Raw genomic sequence first — 24,580 nt, 5'->3', positions numbered from 1 at the left:
TCCCTAGCTAAACCCCTTCCCAACACAATCTCATTTAATCTTCACAAAACCCTATGACGGGAGACCTAGTTTTTTTGATTTTTGGTTTTTTTTGTTTTGCGGTACGTGGGCCTCTCACTATTGTCACCTCTCCCGTTGCGGAGCACAGGCTCCGGACGCGCAGGCTCAGCGGCCATGGCTCACGGGCCCAGCCGCTCCGTGCCATGTGGGATCCTCCTGGACCGGGGCACGAACCCATGTGCCCTGCATCGGCAGGCAGACTCTCAACCACTGCGCCACCAGGGAAGCCCGGGAGACCTAGTGTGATCCCCAATTTATAGACGAGAAAATTGAGGCTCAGAGAGATTAACAGAAGTCACACAACTAGTTAAGTAGCAGAGGCAGGATCTGAACTGGTCACTCAGAAGCCAAGGCCCAGATTTTTAACCAATGGGTCTCAGAGATGGGATGAAAGGCGAAGGGTGCTGCGGCGGTTCCCATGCAGATTGGGATGGGAGTGGGTGAGGGAGGAGACGACTGAGGCTACACGCATGGAGTTGCTGTTCCAGCGCCGCAGTGATTCGGTTCCCAGTGCAAGGTTTGCATCCTCCTACAGAGGGAGGCCCACGGAGCTGGAGACACAATCGTCTCTTCCAGCCTAACCCTTGGATGTCACACAACAGGTGTTCCATAAATACTCAGTGATCACAGGCAGGTATGAAGAAATGTGACTTATTTCTCCTTCATCACCCCCCTGCTTCCCAAGCAAATGTCCAGACAGCAGAGTGCAGGGGAAGATGTGACCTCCATTTGTGTCCCCTTGACAACTGCAGGGCACAACTGGTCCAGTTGTGTCCTGACATCCTGCCATCGTCTCCTGGGGAACAGTTTCTCCACAGCAGACAACCAGAGGGAGAAACCCCACATTCTTCTGGAATATGTAGGACAGCTGTGGGGTTACAAGGGAGGCCAGAAATGGAGCAGGGATGGTGGGACTTGAGACACGAGAATAAAGGGCTGCTCCCAACAGACTCCTTCATGGTGTGACTCATTCATTATCCAGAAAATATGAAGCAGGAAACAAAGAGGAGATTTCAGTTCTTTTTCTCAAGCAGCCAAATAAAACTTTTAAATTATTATTATTATTATTATTTTTTGGAGCAAGAACTTTGTACATGATGAATGTATGAGTAGAAAAGTATGCGATGGGTTTGAAAAATATTAGTGAGACCTGGAACTTCCACCTTCGTCTGTGTGGTTTCTGCCTAGGGAAAATTTAGGATTTGTTACTAGAGTTAAATAAAGAAAAAAATCTATGTGCTATTCAACTTCCACAGGGAAAAAAAAAAAGTCTTGAAAGTCAGACTATCACCTTGAAAAAGAATTCTAAATTACTTAATCCAGCCCACCACCCCATGCCCCTAAGTTAGCTTTCAGCAGAATGTGCTTTCCCCATCCCGTGTGGAGACAAGGGAAGAGCCAGCCCAGGGAATAGTGAGTAGCTTAGCGGAGGGCAGAGAGAGGGGAGCGAGGGAGCAAAGCAACCCAGTGTGTGCCCCAATCTGGGGGAAGCAGACAGGATATAAAACAGAGCAAGGTGGGGGGAAGAGGGAAGCTACTGCTCCACCCCCCGGCCTCCCCGCCCCTACTCCTTATTCAGGCCTCTGCAGAGAGGCTGCCTCTACCTGCCTGGGAGGCAGCTGCATCCGTGCCAACCAGAGGGGGCATCTAGGTTAGCTGAGGCCCACCCCACATTTGAGCTTTGCCAGATCCGCCCTTGGATCCCGGGGCCACAGGGCAGACTTTGTAGGAGCTGCGGGTCTAGACAGGGTGCTTCCTGGAGGGGCCATCATAGCACAGGAGTTAGGGTGTAAGCGAACTGCCAACTCAGAACCAAGTGCAAGCCCCAGGCTGACCGCAGAGGGGCCTCCTGCCCCAGCAGGAGCTGGGTGGGCCACTCTGTGGTGTGCACGCCTGGGAGCACTGCAGGCCACAGCGTGGTCTCTGAGGATGCAGCAGCCACAGGGTTCAACATCACTGCCCTGTGCCCTTGCTCTGCAGAGCTGGCCTGGAGACAGTGGGCACATATGCACGGGGCCAAGAAGCCTCCCAGAACAAAAGCAACTCTGACCCTGGCCCCCTGGGCCTGTTGACCTTCAGCATGCCAAGGGCATCTCTGATGAACTGAGGCGGTCCCAAATGAGGGCTAGTGGCAGCAAAGGCCTGAGAGGGGAATTCACTATGAGGACAGGTGGTGACGTGATTCAGGACCCGGGTTCAACGGGAAGGCTTAGCCTGCGGGGCTCAGCCTGTGGACTGACCCGGCTTCTCCTGGGAGTAGCGTTCAGAGACAGAGGCTGAGAGCGAGCCTGTAAACGGAACATTCATACCTCAGTAGCTGAGGGTGGGGCTTTGCTGCCATCGGGCTAAAAGCGGAGCAAGGGCACCATCCCAAGTGAGAACAACGAAGCCTTCTTCTGCAGGGAACGCTTTCCCAGCAGCATCTCCCTGTGGCAGGGGCCGAGCCACCCCAGTCAAAACGAGGGATAGATTGAAGTCGCCGTCATTCACTGTCTCCCTGATTTGGAATCCTGTGCCAACCTGGGTGCCTGTCGCCAGGTCCTGGCCCCTTCTGTCCCTCTGCTGACCGAGATCCTAAGCCTCTCCTGTTACAGACTGAACTCCTGCTCTGTGTCTAGTGGGATTGACTGCAAGAGGGGCTTGGCTGTCCGGTTACTGGGAGAGGCCCCCACATGGCACACGCTCCTCCTGGGCCTATGCTGAGCTCCAACACAGGAGTGAGTGCCGGTGTGTCACCCAGCCTCACCCACCCCAAAGCTCGACTTTCACCCACTCAGTATTTGTATGCCTGGGTCCCTGTACGCTCAGCCGCTGCAGCTGCACCCACATCCAGAAGCCTTTCTTCACTGAGGGCAGCCAGTCCAAGCATACGTCAGGATATTCCCTCCTTCTGAGCCTTTGCCTGTGACACCCTCCTTCCTCCTCCTACCTGGATTCACCTGGCTAGTGCTGAGAGACACTGCTTAGGCACACTGGCTGCAGAAAGCCGTCTCAGAATCCCTAGGATGGACTAAACTTCTCCAGCACCTGGCACAGACCTTACTCCTAGTACTTCATTCCTTCAACAAATACTTAAGTATCTACTATGCACCTGCCCTCAGCCCTATGGGTGTAGCAGTGAACAAAAGAAACAAACAAAAAAAAATCCCCACCCTTATGGAATCTGCATTTCAGAGTGTATGGGAGGGAAACAAACATAAATTAAATAAATAAGTAAACTACATGGCATGTCAGATTTAGAGTTCTATGAAGATACACAAAGCAGCAAAAGGGATGAAGTATCAGGGGGTCATTTATGTGTATCTCTCACTACGTGCTCCTGGGGGACGGCCATTTGGTTGGGTTTCTCCTTGGGGCTCCAGGCCTAGCCGGGCATCCTGCTGACTGGTCCTTTTCCCCAGTGCTGTCACAGGCATGGCCACTTGCCCCTTGAGAGCACCCAGATCCCCTGAGTATCTGAATCCGTGATCACCAGCCAGTCTCCAAGGCGTGAGGGCCCGGGGAAAGTCAAGACACAGCCTCCACATGACCCTGGGACCACCCAAGGAACATTAGCTCAGGCTCTCTTGAAGCCAATTCTGGGGATCCAGCCAATAGCATTTCTGTGAACCCTTATAGAAGAGGACTTCAGGCAAAGAATCAATGGACAGAAAATTCTGATTTTCAACAAACATGTGAATCACAATGTAGCATTAACGCTCCGATGCATCAGAAGAAGGCCCCGCCCAGGTAGCTTCACAGGAGCTACTCAAAGAGGCTAGCTCAGGACATGCGGAAGAGGACCCAGCTTTAGTGTTTCTTTCTAGAAGTTTCCTTTCATGGTTTATTTTTTAAATCAGCTCTACCAGAGATGCGTATCATTTCCTTGCTGGCCACAGCTCGAAGAGGTCCCTTTCCTACCCCCAACTCTAATTTGCCCATGGATCATCCCTTACCCAAAGTGGCCCAATCACTTTCTCCTGGGGATGCAGGAGTGAGTCCCGAGTCCCAGAGGTGCTGCTGCTTAGAAGCTGGCTCATGGACCCTGCAGCTGGGAGGTGACATAGGCTGGGGTCAGTGCCACATGCAAAGGCAAAGCTTCCCAGCTGTCTTGGGGAGAGTGTAACAAGTGTGCAGAGGGGTGGGGGCCGTGAGAGAGAGAGAGACAGAGACAGAGAAATGGAGAGGTGGAGAGAGATGGAGAGACAGAGAGAGGGAGAGAGAGCGGCTGGGTCTGATGTGCTGTGTTACATGCAGCGGTGGAGGCATGCCCAGAAGGGCAGCACATGGCTCTGCCTGAGGATGCCAGACGGGCAAAGGTTCCTGGCAGAGAGGTGATGCCTAAGGTGAGCACTGAGGATGAGTAAGAATGAGAAGAGACACCTGAGGCAACATGGCGTGTACTGGAGTCTGCAATGACTAGACAGTGAGGGAGACTGAAGAAAGAGCAGGAGCTGAGACCTGAGGGTACATACCCCGAGGAACTGGGACGTGGTGGTCAGCCATGTTCATGGAGGAGCAAGAAATGCAATCCATATGTGATAGAATACTTTTTTTTAACCCTTACAAGCAGTATCAGGGCTAAAGATATCAATATCTATCAGAGCATTGGTAACATAGAAGTGAAAGAAATTCTTAGATGGATGAGAAATGACACAGAAGAGGAGGGAAAAGAGCACCACGCTGAGCATAGAACTCCAAGGAGCAAGACTCGGGTCTTAAGATCCAGAGCCTCCATCAGAGAGTCTTGGAAGAGGGCTTCCCTGGTGGCGCAGTGGTTGAGAGTCCGCCTGCTGATGCAGGGGACGCAGGTTCGTGCCCCGGTCCGGGAAGATCCCATATGCCGCAGAGCGGCTGGGCCCGTGAGCCGTGGCCACTGAGCCTGCGCGTCCGGAGCCTGTGCTCCACAAAGGAAGAGGCCACAGAAGTGAGAGTCCCGCATACCGCAAAAAAAAAAAAAAAAAAAAAGAGTCTTGGAAGAATTGGTTGATTGACTAGGAGGAGCCAGGCGAGAGGCTGTCTTGGAAGCCAAGGAAGTGAGAAGTCTGAAAAATGAGAGTGTGGTCACCATGTCACATCAACAAAGTGACCCAGGAAGATAAGGACTGAAATGTATACAGGGCCTTTGCACAGGCTGTGAGTTTGGCTGGAATGCTCCCCGCAACACACACACACTGTTCTCCAAGTTAATTCCCACTCTTCCTTTGGACCCTGACCTAAATGTCACTTTCCTAAGGATGCCTTTCCCGGCCCTTTGCCTGGTCAGTTGTCTCCCTGTTTTCCCTCATAGGAACATGTGATTCTGTGAAGGCAATTACCACTAGCTACGGGGTCAAACCAAGGTCTCAGTGGACAAGCACAATAGAGGCTTATTTCCCCTAAATGTAATGTTCAGTGTGGGTTGGGTAGACCCCTTAACCCTGTAGCTCCACCATCTACATGGTGCCCACGGTCATCAAAACAGAACAAAGAGAGTTGAAGGAGATGCACCCCAGCTCTTAGTCCTTCCCTGGGGGTGATACACATCGTGTCCACTCATGGTCCTTGGCCAGAATTAATCACTTGGGCCCAACTGAAACTGCAAGAGCGGGGGTGTTGGGAAAAGCAGGGGAGCACACAGGATACCGGGGGAGTGCTAGCTCAGCTGCAGCGCTTCCTGAGAAACTTTTATCACACTTGTCATTCTCCAGTAATTTACAAGCTTCTTTGATGACAACCGTCTCCCGCATTAGGCTGTGAACCCCAAGAGAGCAGGAACCATGCGTGTGCTGGCTTATCACTCATTTTCAGAGTACTATGTAGTGGGTGCTCACTAAATATTTATTAAATCATCCAATGAATAAACAAGTAAGTGGGAAGTGGCCTCGGCAGGTGGGAGTTCATCTCGGGAGACACAGGACATCAGTTCGGAGGGAAACAAAACTTTGAAGTCTAAGGGGTGATGTTGAGTTTGGGATCAGAGGGGCAGCACATTTTGATGGAGTAGGGCGAGAAGACCTGATAAGGATAGGGGTGGGTAGATTTCCCCAGCAGCTTCTAGCCCCCTAAATCAGCTTTTATTAATCCACTTGGCAAGGGCCATGGCCCCTCCGCTGCTGCCTCAGGGTAAGAGATAAAGAAGCCAGTAGCTGGGGGAGAAGGGGAAGCCTGCATGGCCATCACTCCTTCCCCTCCCACCCTCCCCCTGCCAAAAATAACCTAGCAACAGCAGAATGGGCAGTCTCTATAATTAGGCACCGTGAGGAGGGGACGCAGTCTCAAAAGGACACTTGCTTTAGCTCTGTCAGTTGTCTGAAAGCAGAGGCTCTTTTATCCAGGACAGATGGCTTAGGGACTGGTTCCTGAGACACAGGCAGGCAAGGAAAAGGAAACCAGTCAGGAGAAAAAGCCTTCAAACGTCTGGAGAGGCAATGGACTCTGGCACAATCTAAAGCCAGCTCTGCCTCTGATTAGCTCTGTGGCTCTGGCCACATTACCCAGCCTCTCTGAGCTTCAGTTTTCTCTGTACAACTCCTCACCATCAAGTCTAAGATGCACTTTTTTTTTCCTTCACATTTTAACATCTCTGAAATTAGGATGCAAGCTGCAATCAGTGTCAGGTTACAACACAGCTGACAAGGTGTTGTTGGGGTTTCTTTGTCCTTAATGTTACACAGAGTAGCATTTGATTTGATGAAGTGCAGCATTTCCCTTTTGCTTTAGGATCAGCAATCACATAGGTGAAGCCTCTGGCACAGGACCTGTGCAGAGTAGTTTCCAAAAAATTTGCGATTTTAATACTATCCCTTCAAGATGTTAAAAAACAGTCTTAAAGTCTTTGTGAATTGTTTGATTCCTACCCTCAGACTCTGCACAACTGTCATTACGGGCCTTAGGAGGTGCCCTTGCACGGCTTGTTGGGGGAAGTGCTCTGATGTGTAGGCAGGACTGGAATACAGACTAGAAGACGGGTGCGGGGCTGTGGGGGGGGCAGGGGTAGAAAACAGAGAGGGATTAACAGGAGGAGAAATTAAAAGTGAAGTAATAATCGATCGTCTCCTTGGAACTTTACAGTGGTAACTGAAATGTGAGTGATGCCGGTTCCAAGCCTGGGAAAGGCAAATGAGCTCAGATGAAGTGATCGAGCCTCACGAATGACTCAGCAAGGAGCAAAGAAGAACATGCAGAACAAATCTTCCTGAGCCTCAGAGAACCAGAGGCTAAGCTCCGCCAGACCTGGAAGAGTTGAGAAGCCATAAGCTTTGGTTACTGTAAAGTTGGAAGTTGAAAATCTAAGACTTTTTCTTTCCTTTCTTCTTTTTAACCGGAAGAGAGAGACCGTTGTTTGGTGCAAAGCTCCCTATCAATCTTTAAAGAAATGAAGGAACACTGTTAGGTACACGGCAGTAGATCTGGAAGGAACGCCTGCATTTACCCCCGGTAGAACCCAGCTCCCTCTGCCCTCATTCACCCCACACCCAGATGATTGGTTCAGTATGAATTGTATCAGTTTTGTTAAAATTTTGTTAGTGTGTGAGTATCTGGGTATTTGTATTTGACTTTAAGATTTGAATGTTTAGTGTGCTTTTCGAAATGGCTTTTAGGAAAGGATTTCATTGCTTAATGGAGCAGGGTAATATTTAAAGTAAAATCAGGGTTTGATCTGCACTGATCTGGAAAAGTTCTGCAGGATGTCAAATGTTTATGGTTTTACAGGTCCCAATTATAAGAATCAGGGAAAGACATTAAAACATCAAGATAGGGGCTTCCCTGGTGGCGCAGTGGTTGGGAGTCCGCCTGCCGACGCAGGGGACACGGGTTCGTGACCCGGTCCGGGAAGATCCCACATGCCGCGGAGCGGCTGGGCCCGTGAACCATGGCCGCTGAGCCTGCGCGTCCGGAGCCTGTGCTCCGCGACGGGAGAGGCCACAACAGTGAGAGGCCCGCGTACCGCAAAAGAAAGAAAAAAAAAAAATCAAGATAAATAAGCTTATAGAGAAACTTGTGTAAGTAGTGACTCAGGACATTCATTATCTTAGGAGAAGGGAATTATTAATGAATTACTTTAATGGTAGAATTGCCAACTGTTATGTTACCTTTATGGCTGAATAGAGCAAATGTGAAAATGTTCAGTTTTGTTTATAATTCAGCATACAATTGTGTAAGTGTGCCCAATTCCACTCAAGGAAAGTATAAAGTTGTATAACAGGTTTATATTTAGAAAATATAGATCATACAAAAATGCAGAACTGAGTTTTTTATCATAAGATAGCTTGGCAAATAGCAACATGCTTAGAAATACTTTCTATGATGCAATTTGTCCTTTAATTTAATCAAGATGACTTTTCTTTAGAGTTCATTTTTGTTAAAACAGTCAGTGATGGAACTTACATTTGAAACAGTGAGATAGAAATTGGGCTGTTTTAATGTAATTTTAATTTAAAACATTCCATAGTGTTAGAGCTTATTTGCTTGGTAATTTGAATGAGAGCATGTAATGATTATTGGTGAACTTGATGGGATTTTATGTTTTTAGCGGTACCTCCTCTACCCATAATCTGGCCTGTGCTCTGACGTGGTTTGCGATGTAATCACTGTAAAAGAGGCCTGGGCTACTGAACACTTGGATCAACTTAGATCTACAAAGAGATTACAAACACTTTTTGTTGTTGTTGTTGTTGTTGTTGTTGCGGTACGCGGGCCTCTCACTGCTGTGGCCTCTCCCGTTGCATAGCACAGGCTCCGGATGCGCAGCCTCAGCAGCCACGGCCCACGGGCCCAGCCGCTCCGCAGCACGTGGGATCCTCCCGGACCAGGGCACGAACCCGTGTCCCCTGCACCGGCAGGCGGACTCCCAACCACTGCGCCACCAGGGAAGCCCTACAAACACTTTTAATGAAGATGTTACAGTGTTGATACTTTATATATTTTGAAAATAATTTTTATCTCTTTTCATATGAAACTTGTCTACGGCATAGTCTGTCCCTATCCCTGGCTGGTTCCACAAATGACTGGAAATTTACTTGAATGATCCTGGGAGTGGCTAGTAGAGTGTGCTGTGAATATGGAATTGGTATGGCTGGATGCACTGGGGTTTGCAGAAGCCACACCGAGACTATACACACAGATCCTCAGCCTGGAAGAAATCAAGTTTCAGTTTGATGAATTTGCTCTGGGCCATCTCCAGGACACTTAACGTACCTTATGTACCGTTCCTCAGACGCCGTGGCAATACAAATAACATCTTCTGTATCACTCCTAAAATAGCCGGAGATATTGCAGTTCCTTCTTGGAGGCCCTGATGGCAAGTGGAGGCCGGGTGCCAAGTCCATCAGCTGCATCTAGCTGCACCAATCTGGGCATGTACCATGGTGCGTTGTCACTCAGACCATGCCTGGACTGGAGAGAGTCTTCTTCATTCTAGGTCTGAACAATTCTTTCTGGAATCAGTGGGACTAAACCACAGTAGCCGGCAACTTCCCTGAGCTCTCTTCCACCGTCACAGGATCTTGGGAAGGCCAGATTCCAGCCCAGTCTGATGCTTGAGTGAGGGCTTGGTGTCTCCATTCTAGTCCCTGGAAGGCTTTGACCCCTGGATCCTTCTTCTGGCAGAGGTCATTGGTCACCCTTCAGTATGAGGTCGGGTATACCTGTATTGAGGCTTGTCCTACCTGCCAAACTCAACCCATTTTGGAGAGGTAGGGAAAGAAATGGGTAAAAGACAACAGGTTAATACAACTGAACATCTTCTTGCCTTTCTGACCAGCCCAGCATGCACTGCCTGGGGTGGGTCAGTCAGCTTCCTGTGTAAGTGTTACAGGCCACCTCCTGCTATACCTCCCTCACATTTATACACATTCATGTTCACTCTCACATACACTCACTCACCTGTATGCACCACACACACACACACACACACACACACACACACACACACACACTCTCCCACCAGCCAAATGGACAAACCACCCAAGGGAATCATGCACTTTCCTCAACTTAATAGATGCTCTTTCCCAACTATCCCCTCCCAGCCCCCAAGAAAGATGTCATTTACAGAAATCAAGATCCAACTCTTCACCCTAAAATCAAGGACAGAAAGGATCTGGCTACCTTTCATAGGTAACTATGATCTTTTTCATGACAAATTACAGGGTGTCAAAGAGACTTCTAAACTCTGGTTCATACCACTATAGACAGATAGCACAGATGAGTCCCTGTACTGGGCTTCCCCTCTGCCACCGAGAGCACACCTACAAGCTCCTCAGCTGCTGTCTGTAACCCGTATTGGACGCCCCACTGCTCCTGGCGCCACCCAACTGGAAACCGTTGGTCTCAGTCTCACTTGGATACTTGAACATAGAGCCTCGTCCAGTTCCTGCAACCAGCACTCTCCTAGGTAGGTGTCCTTCAACCAGATTATACAAGACGCAGAGTTTGAAGAGTATATTCATCTTTTGAAGCTCAGGTCTTCCGTCCAGGACAACCTAGAAGAAACTTACAATGGGGAGTTAGCAAATCCTTGACCACACCCAGCAAGGACTGATGTCATTGTAAAGAAGAAAAACTGGGAGCTCCAGCTAAAACAGGACAGCCCTGAATGGGGCTGGGTCCACCAAGACAGGAGACATCAGTCTGGAAGGGAAACTAGGATATAACTAGGTTGCATATTCATACAAATCCCATGTAAGTACTTTGAGCCCTCAAACCCCTGCCTCTATTTTTTCTCACCAGGCCCAGACCCTGTATGGTGGCTATCAAGGTGGTCACAGTAAGAGATTCACTTCCAATCATTTTCAATTCATGAAGTCAATTTGGAGGAACCAGTCCATCCATTAAGCTGGACATTCTGAGGACAAACAGTTCAGATGTGGGCCTGTGGGCCAGCAGAGAAGGTCTTCTGGACGTGCGGGGATCAGTCCAGGTCTTCGGTGATACTCTGAGGCCTGAACCACACCAGGTGGGTTCTGAGGACTCACAGGTGTAGTCCTTCAAGACCTCCTGGTCAGGGGCAAAGCCCTACTTGACTGATGTTCTGACCCACAGTTATTTCCTGGACCCTGTCTTTACACTACGTGCGGGCCAGTGTCCCCTCCCCCAAAATGTGTATGCAAAATACTTAAGGTTGACTTGACCAGGTTTCTGCATTCAAGGGGCTAAACTCTTATACATCAGGAATAATACTTCTCTGGTTGCCATAGGTATTCAAAAACTCACTTTTGGGCTTCCCTGGTGGCACAGTGGTTGAGAGTCCACCTGCCGATGCAGGGGACACAGGTTCGTGCCCCGGTCCGGGAAGATCCCACATGCCGTGGAGCGGCTGGGCCTGTGAGCCATGGCCGCTGAGCCTGCGCGTCCGGAGTCTGTGCTCCGCAATGGGAGAGGCCACAACAGTGAGAGGCCTGCGTACCGCAAAAAAACAAACCAAAAAAAACCTCACTTTTTCATTACCATCCTGTCAACAGACTTCCTCAGAATAAAAGGAATATTCTTTGGACCCCCAAACTAGCAAAAAATCCTCCCCAAATCACGATCTTATCTGCCCTCATCCAAGCCTATTCTAACTCAGCCCACCCATGTCCGCCTGGCTTGGAAGCCTCCCAAACGTATATACGGGGCCACCATGTTGCTAGAAAACTTTTGCTCTGTTGCCAATTTTTCAAAGAATCTAGTTCTGTGAGAAACCAACTCCCAGGACACAGATAACATTAAAAGAGGTTTTAAGGCTTGGAGAGATGAACTTAACAGAATCTGACATACTGGGCCTCAAAGGCTAACGACAGCGTCTGGAAACAGCTCTCAGAGACAGGAAAACTCAGCCCTGGTCACTTAGAGTGGGCACTTAACTTTCAAAGATGGGGTTTTCAAACAGCTAGCCTAGGCAACCTCTCAGCTAAACCTTATCATATGAGCCCAAATAACAGGAGCTGGCAGAGGCCAGCCTAACTCAAGGAAGGTGCTCCATTCTAAATAAATTATAGCTTAGCACTCCTAGAACCTCCAGCATGACCAGATACCAGCAACAGGCCAGTGTTGCATTCAGCAGCCCCTGGACAAGGTCCTGTACCATTGGGTAGGGACTTCCAGAGGACAGAGGACAGGGGAGGCTTGCTCTGCCATTATGACCCCTTCAGCATGTTCCCTGGGGAAGAGCCAGCACACAGGCCTGTACTTCTGCCAGGACAGAAACCCAGACACATCCAGATGTGAGGTTTCTGGCAGAATATACTCAGGTCCAGGCAAGGGCCAAGAAGACTCTGAAGGCTCCCTATTCCCCTTGGATGCCAGTGGCCCCTGAAAAACTGGACTCTGTAATGGTTGTGGCCTCTCGAATTGCTGGTGTTACGGATGATGTCACCAAGACAATGCACATGATCTCCTGGACCAGAGCCCATTTCCAGCCATCACAGCCCTATTGGTCAAGGTTAGATTCTAATCTACCGACTACCTAGTGGCCTGAGTTTGTACCCCAGTTCTGGAAGCACAGTTCAAAGCCCAATGAGTGTCAATCCACCTCTCTGTCCCCTGGTTTTATTCAAATAATAAGTGAGCCAGAGCCCAGAGAGGTCCTACCATTGCTATACACAGAGATGATTTTTAGCCAGAATCCATTCTGCTTAGTATATACTTGTAGAAATAGTGTAGTTCTGGTGAATAAACATGTTTAATATGACTCCTGGCTGCATGTCACATAGTCAGCATGACCCATGCCCTCATCCTGCCTCTAATGAGCTTTCTAACTTTGTCAGTTTTTTATGACCCAGGACACAATTTTGTACAGTAAGTACAGATTCTTAAGCTTCTTAAAATGGCTCCTCAGTCCCAGGCACTGTGCTAGGCCTGGGGACAGCACAGAGAATACCCAAGGGCCCTGAGGATTCTCACGAGCTTCCTGGCTATCATTGTCCCCTAGGACCTCGCCCCAGACATGCTTGCTTCACCAAGGGGAATCATATCTGATACATTAAAAAAAAAAAACAAAAAAAAAAAACACCACGGATGTCTAGATCTCTCAGGCTACAAGAGAGACAGTTCCAGAATGGAGACATCATCTGGTCTCCTCGCCCTTCTCAGCATCATGCCCTTGCTGAAATCTGGAAGGCCTCTTTCCGATTCAACTTCCTGTGAAGTTGCAGAGGTGGTGAATCCTGTCACATGCTGCCATCAGAGACCCCTGAGGGTACATGTTCTGCCCAGTGGAGCCTTCCCTGCCTGCCCTCGCTCCCCTCCAGGAAGAGGAATCAGACGGGGTCAGGGTTGGCTAAAGGCCTGTACACCTTTTACTTCCTGGCCAGTCTTTCCCCTGGACTTTCCCTCTTTGGGATCTCCCCTCCTCCCAGCTTTTAGGGCTGCCTCTGGCATTTCTGACTTTCAGATTCACCCTTCGCTTCCTAATGGTCAGTCCGACAGCTCCCCCGTGAGCAGCACCTGCTGCGGTCCAGCTCTGCCTCAGCCTGCGCCCTGCCCGGCCCCTGTCCAGCTGATGTTAAAGACATCCCTGGGTGTGTTTACCCCCAGCTCATCTCAGAAGTATCTCACACTGATTCCTTGCTGTCCCATTCAACATAGGACGTGAGAGCTTCCTTCTGTAACTCCAACACTACCTGAGGCAACTAGGGCCATGCTGTCCTTCTCTGTTTACTCATGTCCTGAGCTGTCGAAAGGGTGGTTGTCCTCAGGAGGGCTGAACAGAGTATCAGGGCACAGTTGGTTGTTATTCCAGCCGGGCAGTCGGGGGCAACGTGCCGGCTGCCATCAAAGGGAGGTCCTCACTGGAGCTGTGACAGAAAAAATTCACCTGATAATTAAGAAGATGATTGATTCAGGTGATTGCAATAAGGAGAACATCCACTGATGAGGAACCTCTCAAAGAAAAGGAAGGGGACCAGGGGTTTTAGAGAGGCAGGTAAACAAGGGGGCCATCTTGGAATCTTACAGGAGTCATGAGAAAGGATGGAGTTGAGACTTCCCTTGGAAACTCTGAGGGCAGTGTGGTCCTTTGTGGTTAGCTGGTTTGTCCTTTCCAAGGCACAGAGGGGTAGGGGGGATTTCTCAAGCATCACTGCTGAAGTTGCACAGAGCTCAGGTAACGCTCAGTAATGTCAGTCCCGCCTCCCCGTTCCAGATGACTATCTTTCGTCACTGAACAACTCAGAGGCAAGCATAAGTCTCCCAAGGGGCAGGAAGCAGGGCCTAAGAAACAGTCTCTCCAGCGTTCTCGCTGGTGTTGTTCTTCTAAAACTGGTGGCGCATCTGTTGAGAGGTTGGGCAGAGGTCAGTTGTTTTATGGTCCTGGAGATCAGATATCTTAAAAGAGGGATGCCTGAAATAGAGACATAATAGTATAAGAATTGTATTAAGGTAAAGAGCCAGGCGTTGAACCTTGAGAATTCACCAGTCCAGGGGATTCTAGAGGAGGAAAATCATGCAGCACCACTCCTTGAGTTTCTCAAAGCTAAGATGGCCATACTCTTGGTGATGTTGTGCGTCGTCTTGGCTACCTTTCATTCACGGGCACGTGTGATCCAAGTATTTTGTTGGCCTTCCTTAGTGGTCCAGCAGCAGCTTGTCCAGGGGGAATTCCAGCCTGCGCATGGTCTGCTGTGGAGCTGGGTCCTTAAAGGTTGCTGCCAGGCCACTAGGCTACAGCTTGCAGAGCTTCTTCAGATCCTGGGGGGAAAGGCCAGCTGCACGGCAACCTGAAGTGCTGATAGGGATCCAGGCAGCCAGGTTTTAGTTCTTGGTAATGCTGAGTCAGGCAGGAGGGAGAAAAATTTGAAAAGTTAGTTTGGAAGATTGTAGTCAGATATTGAAGAAAACTGAAAGACTTGAAAATGTGGTAAGGATCGACAATTTTGACAAGGCAACAGATCCAGTCCAACTTAAAGGAAGGTACCAAAACTGGTTTTTCCATGAGGGGTGGGGGAAGGAGGTCAGTGAAATCTCATCAGACAAGACAGAGTCTGCACAGTCATCAGCTACCTGCAATGTACAAAGAATTGCAAATAAGAAAAAAACCTCAAAGGCAACAAACAGGGTGAGAGTCTGATAACCTGGAAGGGTGTGCTATAATTGAAACACAAATTTTCTCTTTTTTGATACCCCTCTTTTGACAAAGATAACCTCAAAGAAAGATTTTTTTTGATCACAAAATAAGGCTGGTTTCAGTAGATTTGGCCTATTTACATAGGTACCTCCAGAATGACGATCTTCCACATAGGCCTGCTTACGTTCGTTTGCTGGAAGTTCTAATAAGGTATCTCAGATTGGACTGTTGAAAGCCTCTTCAGGCTAGGAAGCCAAGCCTAGGATTTGCCATCAAATTCACCTGCAGTGCTCATAAATTTGAGCAAATTCCTCTCTTCTCAAGGTTGCCCAATTATCCTAAGGCTCATGGGCCTGCCAGGAAGTGACCTTCCTTACTCACCTGTAAGGCTGGGAACTCGGCAAACAAGTACCAGGTCAGTTTTCCCAAGAAGGCTTTGTAACCATTGGCTCCATAAAATCAACCTTAGTTCCTTAGAAGTGTCAGGTCATTTCTGATCAAATGAACATCATTCTCAAATATGATATTCCAGGCAAAGCCTTGGGGTCATAACCAGTGCTTCCAATTTTGTCCTGTTAAAAAGGAAGACAGATTCTTATTGAACCTATGCAAATAATTATATTGCCATGAAATTAAGAATACTCACAAGACTTTCTGAATTTTGGAACCGTCAAGGAGGGAGCATAAGATATTTACACATGGTTTGTTTCTGGTTAGCAAAGCATAGTCTACTGAATTATTATGAGTTATAGATAGCTTTAGGAAAAGAGAATGGAGTTCCTTATATACCTAGAAAACAGAACATTAAAACAACACCAACAATATTCCAAACAAAACCCACCATCACCCCTCATTCATTCATTCAGTCCTAGGTAACTAATTCTTGTTCCCCTGGATTTTGGTTTTGTATTCTCATGAATTCATCTGTGTCTCAGCTAGAATTCTAGAAATTCTGACTCAGCCCACTGGTATGGTCTCACAGTTGTCTAAATAAGGCCACCAGAAGCCTGTACCCCAAAGTGCCTAGCACAGTCCTTTTCCACAGGACTCTGAGACAGCGCTTCTTTGTCAAAGACAAGCACTCTAGTCTATAGCTGATTGTAAGTGCTTTCAGGGAAGCATCAGAGAAACCCAAAAAACTACCTTTAGATGACAAAATAAGATGGCTGTGGTTAACCTGTTACTGACATTTTCAAAAGTGAAAGATAGGCTGGGAGTTCATAACAAGAATAATACAACTGACAAGGAAATTTGGTTGTTTCTACAGCACAGAAACCAAAATAATAAAGTCAATCCAGAAAATGTTTTAGGTAAAATATCTGTTAACATAACGAGTAACTCTATTTTCAAAGAAGAGTAGACATTATATCTAATTTATAAAAATGGAGGAACATAATCTTCAGAGGAAAAATATCTTCAGATATAACATATAGTAATCCTGACATAATATACACTAAGAATATATAAAGAATATCAAGTAAAGAGACTCTGTAAATCTGGAATTGGTCCTAAACCTCTGCATATTAATATAAGCCCATAGTAAAGGATATTAGTTTCCAGTTGAAAACTGCCACTGTAGTAGTTAAATTCAAATTAAAGAAGCTATGGCTGAGTTACCATTTTAGGAAATAGCTAAATTATGCCTGACAACACCTCCTGTGGTTGTCTACAGTTGGTCCTGTGTCCATGGGTTCTACATCTGTGGATTCCAGCAACCGAGAACAGAAAATATTCTGGAAAAAAAAAATTCCAGAAAGTTCCAAAAAAGCAAACTTGAACTTGCAGCACACTGGCAACTATTCAAATAGCATTTACATTGTATTTGCATAACATTTACATTGTGTTAGGTATTATAAGTAATCTAAGGAATACGGGAGGATGTGAGTAGGTTATACGCAAATACTTTGCAGTTTTCTATAAGACTTGAGTATCCACAGATTTTGGTATCTGTGGGAGATCCTAGAACCAGATCCTTGTGGATACTGAGGGATGACTGTACTATCAGGTACAGCAGCACCAAGAAACAACAGGGCCAATGAGAGCATTGACAACGCTCTAGGAATTTTCCCCAGAGCATATAGTTCCTGAAATCCGAATTTAATTACAATTTACCAAACTGATTTATTACCCTGGGACATGCTAAGCAGCATCTCTTCTGATTTAACAACTCTTCCTATGCAACTCATCAGTAGTAACCATCAAATAAACCCAATTATTTCCTGCCTTTTCTCTTTTTACAATGAGAGAACAAATCCTTTGTGTTTTTTCCTTTGGGAAATCTTAAAGACAGTCTTGGGTGCAAAAGGTATTATTTAGGATCAATTTGGGGTAAGACAAAATATCAAAAGTTGTCAGGATATTTGAACACCTGAATACGGTAGGATCATGAGTTCCTGAGAAATAATACTTGGTACTTACTTAAAGTGACAAGAAAGGATTTTAAAAATAAGCATAGGAGGTAACGTGATTGTAAAGAATCTTAGCTCTTTCCTAAGTAAGAAAACTTTGTTCTCTTAAAGAATAAGGGACATAATAAAGTCAGCATAAACCATAAAAAGTTATTCTGGCAAAACAGAATCTTTGTTACCTTGGCAAACCACACAGAAGGTACAGAATAACCTTTTACAGCTTCATATTCATTTCTGGTTGCTGCTCTAACAAATTTGGGAGCTTAAAACAACACAGATTTATTATCTTATAGTTCTAGAGATCGGAAGTCCAAAATCAGTCTCACTGGGTTAAAGTTAAGATGTCAGCAAAGCTGGTTCCTTCTGGAAGCTTCAGGAGAGCATCCATTTCCCTGCTTTGTCCAGCATCTACAGGCCCTTTTCATTCCTGGCTCACGGCCCCTTCCCCAATCTTCAAAGCCAGCAGTGAACTAGCTTTCACTCTCTTTCAGTGTCTGTTGTCATATCACCTTTTTCTTATTCTGACCCTCCTGCCTCCCTCCTATAAGGACCCTTGTGATTACACTGGGCCCCCCAGATGTCCAGAATAATCTCCCCATCTCAAGGTCCTTAACTTAATCACCTTTGCAAAGTTCCTTTCACCATGTAAGGTGACATATTCACAGGTTCCAGAGATTGGGCCATAGCCGCCTTTAGGGGGCCATTGGTCAGTCTACCAAACCTCTCACGAAGGGCAGACCAATAATTTTCTCATTTTAACGGAGAGAAAAACAAATTCTAGTTTTGTGTCCATATATTTGATACTAAAACTCTTTTTAAAAAATCTTATAAATAAATCCATAAAAAAAATCCACCAAAACTTAGCCAGCTTTCACAAATAAAATCCCCTTTTCTAGACCTTCTGTACCTTTCTATATCCATTCAGGTTGTAACCTACACGTTCCTCTTTCTCATTATGGAACAACCAGTCCGTTTACTTTAGGACAAAATTACTCTTTTTTTTTTTCTTAACAAAACACATCCTGCATACCTCAACTCCCGGAAACATTCCCCTGATTTTACTGAGCCACCATCTTCCCGGACCTCCACCCTCTTCTGTCTTTGCTATTACACAGTGGGAGCCCTCGTCCTTCTCCTATGCTCCCATGAAATCTCCTCCCTCCTTAGGGACCTCCAGGCATCTGTGATTCCCTTCTCTTTCTCGTATCTTCAACTTCTTTAACTGTTCCTTCCCACAAGCACTTAAACGTACTCAAGTCTCCGCTGTCTCCCAGACCCTCTCTTGACCACGCCTTCCTCTCCACTTCTCTGTCTTGAAAGTGCAACCTCTACTCATATTTTCCCTCTCCATAGCTCCTGTTCACACCTTAAACCCACTGCCATACGAGTGCCTCTTCACCCATCACTCCACTGGTACGGCTCTCTCCAAGGTCACCAAAATCCTCCTGTTGCCACATCCAACCGATAACTTCCAACTTTGTACCACTTGATCCTACTGTAGCACTAGCCTGCTGACTATTCTTTCTCTGGAAATGTGTCTGTGGGACATTATGCTCTCCTGGTTTTCCTCCTATCTTTTGACTTCTCCTAGATGGCATCCATCTAATGAATTAGCCCTATTATCCAACCAGTTGCCTATGTCAAAAGCCAGGTTTTCATCCTATATTCTATATTCTCCCCTGCCACCTATAGCCTTCAAATCACCAATTACTGCCTTCTAGATTTTTTTTTTTTTCCATGCCCCCTAGTTCAGGCCCCATTTCTCTTGCCAGAATGAAACTAGCCTCCCACTGGCCTCACTACCTCTACTCTGGCCTTCTTCCACCCACAGTGCGTGCAGGATCAGAGTGACGTTTATAAGTCTAAAGCACGGATCTGAGCTTGTCACTCCGTGGCTTAAAGTTTCAGTGTTCATTCCTCCCAACCTACCCCCATCGCCTTCATGTTGAAATCCAGTCTCCTTAACACGGGTGATGTGGATCTTCAAATATTAGAACTTTGTTTATCCTTCAACCTTATCTAGTGCCAATTTCCCTCCGCGTTCCTGCCAGTTGCGACAACATGGATGGACCTGGAGGGTATTCAGGTATTCTCCTAAGTGAAATAAGTCAGGTGGAGAAAGACAAATACTGCATGTTCTCATTTATATATGCAGAATCTAAAAAAGATGAACTCACAGAAATAGAGAGTAGAATGATGGCTGCCAGGGGCTGCAGGTGGGGGAAATGGAGAGATGTTCATACTATATCTAATGTAAATATAATATATATAATGTACATATATCACATATGTAATGCTCATAGAGATGTACATATCTAATGTACAGCGTGGTGACTATAATTAGCAGAGAGTAGATCTTAAATGTTATTACCACACACATACACACAAAATCATAATTATGTGAGGGGGTGAAGATTTGAACTAACCTTATTATGGTAGTCCTTTTGCAATACATACATGTATCTAATCACCATAGTGTACACCTTAAACTTACATATGTTGTATGTCAATAATACTTCAGAATCGGGGAAAAAAAAGAAATAACAAATTAAAAAAATAAAATTCGCCTCCGCAAGCTCTAAGCTGTATATACTGTATGTTCACTGTGCTTTCCTGCGTTGGGTGCTGTTCACATGATTTTCTTTGAGCATTTACCCCCATTTTCAACTGGCTAAATCTTATTTATACTTCAAGTCTCACTCTTCTGTAATTGCTGTTTTTTTGTGTGCCTTTCCTGGACCACAGGCTCACTGAATGCAGGGGCCATGTATTGGCCCAATGTCTCATTCCCACGGCTTGTGCCCAGTAATTATGTGCTCTCAATATGTATTTGTTGAATAAACAAAGTTTTAATGAGATTCAGAGCAGGTTTTGTGGGTATGAGGGTGTGGGAAGGGTGAATGGGTGGAAAGAGCAGTTAAACAGGAGAGTTACAGAGTTCAGGCTTCAAAGGTAGAACCTTGGTGACTGCAGAGACCAGGATGGCGCTAACCAGGTGGCTGGTGAGTAGAGTGGAAGTGAAGGTCACTGGGGCAGAGAGTATGAGGGAACCATGACCTAACATATCAGATGAGTGGCACTTATGTTGCCCTGGAGAAGTCAGGCACAGGGTGGGGTGGGGAGGGAAGCTGTGAGTCAGGCTTCAAAGTCCTTTCGCGAGTGGTGTGATTAAGGCAGGGAGGTGCCTTTTTCGATGGCCCAGCTTCAGCAGAAGACAGGAAGGGAAATGAACGTGATGGAAGCATTAACACAGGACCAATACGGACTCCAGGAGAATGATGACCCTCCTGTGTGACTCTGAGGTCTGTGGACATAGCATGGGAGACTGAGCGGCCCCTGTAGAGAGGGCTTCAAGGTGAAGAGGTCAAGGAATTTCCAAGAAACAGGTCATGCCTCATAGACTATAAATTATAGAGTATATTATATAATACATATATATTATATTAATAGAAAGGGCTTGGAGTCCAGTAGAAGGATTGAAAAGGTATCTCCCCAAGGGCAAATTCAAGTGCTCAGATGGTCAAGTGCTCAGACGACGCTGCTTCTTTCACTTTGGCTTCAGAATTTGTTACAAACTCCTTTTTCCAGAAACTTCTGCCATCTTGCTGCTATAATTCTCAGCTGCAGTGGACTTATCCCAGTTAAAAGATTAATCTGGAATCCTGCTCTGACCCTTAAATCAAAGGAATCCAAACCTTGCATGTAGGATTATCCACCCCCGTGCATTCTTTTATTCTGTGGGAAATTGGGTCCCTACTTGTTTTTGTGGAATGTCAGCACAATAAAGCCCACCTTTTGGGGGACTGCCGTTAAAAAGAAAACTCTTAAAAAAAAAATGCAGTGGGAGTAAACTCCTCATTGAACAAAGTTTCAAAATTAGATAAAACTTGCAGTCTGCTCACTGAAGAGGGCGAGGTGCCTCCCTTCCCTGGTAACTAGAGAGAAGCAGAGACAGCCTCAGGAACCAGCTTGCTCAGGGCTTGTCATCAGTTGATTTCTCTCTGAGCCTAGACAGCTATAGTTTTTCTAATAGCTTCTAATATGTTTGAGATCAATTGTCCTCGGTTGGAATGAACTTTACTTGTAATGTGTTATTATTTTACTTATATTTCATACTTTTTATTTAGGTTTTTCATATATATATTCACTGGCAAGATTATATATATTCACTGGCAAGAGTCACTGGTTTTCTTTGTGTGTGTGTTGCATTTATTGAGGTTTTGGTATCAAGGCTATAACCAGAATAAGAATAATCCTCCCCCATCCCACCGCCAACTTGTTAGAAATGGCGAATCACAGGCCCCACCCTCGACCAAGGGAATCAATATCTGCATTTCATCAAGATCCCCTGGTAATGCACGTGGACATTAGTTTGAGAAGCTGTCCCAGGCCTTGACATTTACCGGAAACTGCTTCTTCCATAGTCTCATGGTAAGCAACCTGGCTCTCCTCCTTTCTAGCACCTCCTCCTTTCCAGCTCACTTGGCCTACGGTGCTGATTACACCATCCTTTCACCCATCATTCCTTAGATCCTGCTGCCACTTCCACAGAGTCTCTGCCCTCCCATGGCTCCCACCTCCTCCCCCATTTCCTCATTCCTTCCTATCCAGCTCGGAGGCAACAGTCAGCAATTATTATTATTACTTCCTTGTATATACTCTCGCCTTCCTTTCCTCTTTTTCTCTCCATGGAATTATCTAACAAAAATAACCCCGGCTGAATCCAAGTCTCCACCATCCTGCGCTGGCACCATCCCAGCAAATTGTGGCCTCTGAAAGACAGACTAATCCCGCTGACTGGCCCGTCTGTACACCTTCCCCTCTCCCCTCCAGCTTCCAACACCTCCACCTTGTCCACGCTCTAAGCTGATGACCTTGCTTGCTTCCTATTTCCCTGAGAAAAGAGAAGCCCTCAAAGGAAACGTCCACACGTTCTGCCACCTCATCCCCGGGGCTGCCTGTCCTCCGTTACTGTGAGGGAACGCTTGCCTTGCTGGTCTCCAAGGCCAGACCCGCCACTGTGCGCTGCAACCTTCTCTACTTGCTCACTCAAGGATAACTCTCCACAAAATGCTGCCCCACCCCAGTCATCATCAAATTTTCCCTCACTACTGAATCATTCCTGTCAACACGGAAGCTGGCTCTAACAGCTCCCATCCTCAAAACAAAACAAAATGAAATAAAACAAAAAATCTGTTTTGACTTCACTCTCCCTTCTGGCTGCTGCCCCATTTTTCTGCTCTCCTTTAGAACAAAGCTTCATGAAAAAATTGTCTGCACCCATGGTCTCTCATTCTAGAGCCCAATTCTCTCTACAGAGGTCTTTCTAGGTCTTATTCTTTCTAGAGACCACTCCTGTCAGGCTTTCCCACCCACTTCTGCTGAAACAGCTCTTCCCAAGGCCACTAGTTACCTCTGTGGCACTGACACCAATGACCAATCACCACTACTAATCTTACTTGAACTATTAGCCACATTCAGAGCCATGGATCCATCCTCCATCCCTGATCTTCCAGCATGTGAACCTCTCCTGGGTCTCCTCCGGCCACGCTGGCTCCTCTCAGCATCCTTTGCTGGTTCCTTGTCATCTCCCTGACCTCTCAGTGTTGGGGCCCAGGCTCACCCTTGGCCTTGTCTTTTATTAACCCTCTCTCCCTAAAGGATCTCCCTGAGTACTGTATTGAGATTTTACTTACTCTGAGGACTCCCCCAATTCTATCTCCAGTGCAGACCTCTTCCCCAAACCCCAGACTTCTACATCAAGCTCCCTCCTTGGGTGGCTCACAGGCAGCTCAACTTAATATGCCCCCAAATGTATTTCCAAGTTCCTCCCTTCATATCTGTTTCTGTTTAAGTCTTCCCCATTTCCCCAAATTGTATCTTCCAGTTGCTTGAGAAAACAAAAGACAAAGAAACACACACACAAAAACTTAGAAATCAGTAAAATCAGGCTTCCCTGGTGGCGCAGTGGTTAGGAATCTGCCTGCCAATGCAGGGGACACGGGTTCAAACCCTGGTCTGGGAAGATTCCACATGCTGTGGAGCAACTAAGCCCGTGCGCCACTACTACTGAGCCCACGTGCCACAACTACTGAAGCCCACGTGCCTAGAGCCTGTGCTCTGCAGCAAAAGCCACCACAATAAGAAGCCCATGCACCACAACAAAGAGTAGCCCCTGCTCGCCGCAACTAGAGAAAGCCTGTGCGCAGCAATGAAGACCCAGTGCAGCCAAAAATAAATAAACAAAAAAATTTTTTAAACGAATAAAATTTATCTTAAAAAAAAAAAGAATTCAGCAAAGTCATGTCAGCTCCCCCTTTTAAATGTGTCTAGAACACGACTACTTCTTTAGTCTTCCACTGGGCTGAGTCTGTCTTCTTGTCACCGGACTATTTCCAAAGCCTTCCAACTGGTCTGGATGAAACTCTCAGGCCCTTCAGGCTGGGCTTCACACCACAACCAGAGTAATTCTTTTGAAATGTCAGACCACATCCTTTCTCTGCTCAAAACCCTCCAAATATCTCCCACTCTCATTCAGAGTAAAAACCAAAGTCCTCACTTTGGTCTATACGGCCTCCCTCTCTTCTTATCTCTCCTCTCTCACCTCAGGGCTCTTGCCTTGCTGGGCTCCAAGGCATCCCCACCTCAGGGCCTTGGTCCTTGCTGTTCCTTCTGCTTTTCCATACTCATAGCTCACAGCAGGCTCTTTCTTCAAGTAGCTTGCCCCCTGCGGGAGCGCTAGAAATAACAATACCCTGCACTCCCTCGCCTCTTTAGCCTGTGTGCTTTTTCTCCATAGTACTAAAAACCATCTGATATCATATATATGTTGGTTTATTTGTTGTCTCAGGAGCAGGTAATGTTTCGTTCAGTGCCCCACCACCTAGAACAGTGCTTGGCACACAACAGATACTCAAAAATAGCTGTTCAGTTACAAATTAAAAGCAAAGCAACAGAAAGAAATGAAAATATACATGTATGGCATTTTTATGTACCAGAGTCTGTTGTCAGAGCTTTGCGATGCATTATCTCGTTCAACCTCATAAGCCTATGGTACTATGCTATTATACTTCTGTGTGAGTGTATGTGAAGGAACGTAGGAACAGGGACA

General features: G+C 46.7%; 1 protein-coding gene across 13 annotated transcripts in view; it reads right to left on the bottom strand.

Moving 5' to 3' along the window:
• Positions 1 to 302: 302 nt before the first annotated feature.
• LOC137226116 (bcl-2-binding component 3, isoforms 3/4-like) overlaps positions 303 to 24,580 on the bottom strand; it is a 60,686-nt gene continuing 36,408 nt past the window's right edge. For 2 of the 13 annotated variants that reach the window (XR_010944189.1, XM_067740263.1), the window contains exon 3: positions 9,113 to 15,633. The gene's annotated coding sequence lies outside the window, so the exon portion shown is untranslated. The other 11 variants (XM_067740265.1, XM_067740267.1, XM_067740264.1 and 8 more) reach the window with 11 other exon arrangements.

The sequence above is a fragment of the Pseudorca crassidens genome, chromosome 6, assembly GCF_039906515.1.
Source record: "Pseudorca crassidens isolate mPseCra1 chromosome 6, mPseCra1.hap1, whole genome shotgun sequence".
NCBI classification, from domain to species: domain Eukaryota; kingdom Metazoa; phylum Chordata; class Mammalia; order Artiodactyla; family Delphinidae; genus Pseudorca; species Pseudorca crassidens.
This window is presented reverse-complemented; position numbering and strand designations above follow the sequence as displayed.